The sequence below is a fragment of the Sabethes cyaneus genome, chromosome 1 (assembly GCF_943734655.1).
Source record: "Sabethes cyaneus chromosome 1, idSabCyanKW18_F2, whole genome shotgun sequence".
In the NCBI taxonomy this organism is placed as follows: Eukaryota; Metazoa; Arthropoda; class Insecta; order Diptera; family Culicidae; genus Sabethes; species Sabethes cyaneus.
In genome coordinates this window covers 98,564,722-98,568,138 of record NC_071353.1, presented here as the reverse complement: position 1 = coordinate 98,568,138, position 3,417 = coordinate 98,564,722, and positions in this window count along the sequence as shown.

Genomic DNA, 3,417 nt, shown 5'->3' with positions numbered 1-3,417 from the left:
GCTAAAATATAAAATACTGATTTTACAAATTCATAAACAATAAATAAGATTTTTCTATCTTCGCTGAATAGATAGAAGGTTACTGTGTTCAACAAAATTTCTTGTAATAATATGTTCTAAAACTTTGCAGAACACATCAATGTATTGAAACTGAAGAAAAATATTTTTTTTTTATTTCACTTTTAGGGGGGTTAATCAAAATTTAAATTGCACCAGATGATAGAACTTTCAATTTCAAGAAATTCTTCCGAAGGTTTCATAAACCTAAAACCAAGTTTTTTCAGTCAAAACTCTAGTGCGCATGTCTTTTTGGCTTTGGGCCATTGTGCGCGCGAGTAACCGTATTACAAAGTTGGCGCGAGTGTTGGAGGGTTAATATCTTTTGATCGGCAAAACCGATTCTTCTAAAATTTTGCAGATATATTTGCAGCATTAAAATCTCTAATTTGATGCCAAAATAATTCAAACTAGATAAACTATCTTAGCTGAAATCGTTATAAATTATTGTAAATTTTAATGTGTTGTTTTCAATTGCTCATAACTTTCAAATTAAACGTCCAATCAAAAAACAAATCAATAGTGATCTATTAGGCTATGTTACCTTTAAAATGAGACTAAAAGCGCCTGAATCGGTTTAGCCATCTCTAAGAAACAGGCGATAATTATTACCTTGTCAAAACAGGTTTTTTAAGCATAACTTTTAAACTACTCGTTTGTTTTCAATAAAATTTATCCAAAAAATTTAGCCTTAACAAGAGCTTCAATTCGATACTAAGATCGTTGAAATCGGTCATTTGGTTCCGGAGAAAATCGTGTCACGTAATTTTCACATTTTTGCTTATAACTTTCAAACGAAAAGTCGAACCATGAAACAATTCAATAGTGATGTACTAGGCAATAATACCTTTCAAACAAAAGTAATAGCGAACAAATCCGTTCAGCCATCTTCGAGAAACAGGCGATAGAAAAGTTGCGCCCCGCACATACATACACACATACACACACACACACACACAGACATTGCTCAGTTCGTCGAACCCTGTCGATTGGTATATGTGGCTCGGCCCTCCGGGCCTCAGATCAATTTCGTGTTTTTCGACCAATTCCTAAACCTTTGTTATAGTATAACAAAGGTAAAACGTGCGCACAAGAGTTCTGACTAGGAAAACCTGATTTTAGGTTTATCGAACCTTTGGAAGAGTTTCTTGAAATTGAATGCTCTTTTGTCTGGTAGAGTTTAAACATTGACTAATCCCCCTAAAAGTGAAATAAAAAAATTATTTTTCTTCAGTTACAATATAACACATTGATGTGTTCCATAAAGTTTCAGAGCATATTATTACAAGAAATTTTGCTGAAGACTGCAACCTTCTATCTCTTCAGCGAAGATAGAAAAATCTTATTTATTGTACATGAATATGTAATACCAGTTTTTCCATTTTAGCTCATTTTGTAATTGTTTTATGACTTTTTCATGTACTACAAAGTTGTAAAAACAGTAAAAATACACAACTTCGCGGAATATAGTATACCTCTATGTTTGCTTGTTTAAGAACTACAGAACTTTGATTTTATAAAATACCCTAATTTTGACCCCGAATTACTCGACTATCAACAGACGGATGCATTTTAAACATATTACATTTCTCGGGTAATTTTTCAAACAGACCCATGTAACAATGAAAGATTCTCTTTGCGTTTCCTCTCTTCCGCTTTTCACGGCTACATAAATGCATAAAAAAAGCAAATTTTCAACACATTTAGCTAACCAGTAACTCCGGCAACCGATTCATGTAAAGCTGATGTGTTAAAAAACAGAAGAGAGGAGACATGAAGAGAATATCTCATTGTCACATAGATTTATATGAAAAATTACCCGAGATTTGCTGATAGTTTTGCTGCATACAGACACTATTTTTCCATATGAAGAAACGAGAGAAAATTCCAGTTGGGGCCAATTCCGGTACACCTTACATGCTGATAGCTTCGTTTCTGTGATGGCAGTTTGTGCTGATCTTTCCCAATAATTCAAAGTATTAATGCATTGAATAATAATGACATTTGGCTCATAACAAATTTATTGAAGAATATACGTTAGATAAACAACGATTTGTAACTTTATAACAATATGGCGTTCAAAATACAAAATACAACAGCGTGAGTAACCGAAGGTTAATAAAAATTATTGAAATTTATTCTAGAAAACTTTATTGATGTGAATCAAATAGAATGGCATTACAAGAAATTATGCATAGTTCCAAAACCTATAAACTAGACCTTTACTACGCAATGTATATGGTAAAGAATAATATTTGCTCTTACAACCTACTTTTACTTGCACTTACTCAAATTATTAACAACTTACTTATACTTACTCAGCAATTTCATGAAAAAAGGATCTATCAAAATTTATAAGTGCTCCTATTTTGTTCAAATTTTGTAAACATATTCAATTTTCAAAATTTTGATCTAAACCAACGCACTACGCAACGTTAACCAATAGATGAATTATGCTCTGAAAACGTGTCGATTTCTATCTCAAATATCAAGTAAGACCGTATAACAAAGGTTCCTTTCACCACTAGGTGGATTAAATCGGGTTTTATTCATATTTTCAAAATCTTTCGATAAGGACATCATCATGAATCACTTAACCATAGTTTTAATTTTCACAAACACAATGTTCTGTGTTTCTGACAGGAAATATGATGAATTAAAAATTGTTGTCCAAAACGTATATTTTTCAGCTGCTGAAAACAATCGCCGCCTCGCTCCTAAGCAATTCATGATATTTTGCAACACTGATTTAAGTGATTCTGAAAGTCAAGCACTTATCTTTCACATACCAAATTACTTAATACAGATTTTTCCATAATCTAAAGTTTTGTTACTAGCCGAAAATCTTATTATTTCATAACAAAACTGAAAATAAATTCGATGAGACCTGTTCAGCAGTAGCAGCAACGGCAGTGAAATTCGCGTTGCCAAAAGACTGATTCGACTCTGGAAATAAGAATTATAGGTTTGAAATTAACTGAAACCTGGGTCCTCTGTTGTTGGTGCTGGTGGGGTTGTTGAACTTTTTTACTTCGCACTGTTCGGCATCATTCGACGCATTTAATTTTAGCCCAAATCCTTTTAAACTCCGCTCACAGTCTGGCATAGCTCCGCCATTACAAAGTTCCTGGCTATAACATCAAAGTCATCTGCAAAGCCTTGGAGGGGCTCCCGTTGCTGAAAATTGTGCCTCTCGTTTCGATGCCCGCTCTTTAGATCACACCATCAAGAGTGATATTGAAAAGCACACATGATAAGCCGTCACCTTGTCTCAACATTCGCCATAACTCGGAGGGACTCGAGAGTGCCCCCGGGATGCGCACAAAAATCATCACTCAGTCCAATGTAGTTTTGATCAAT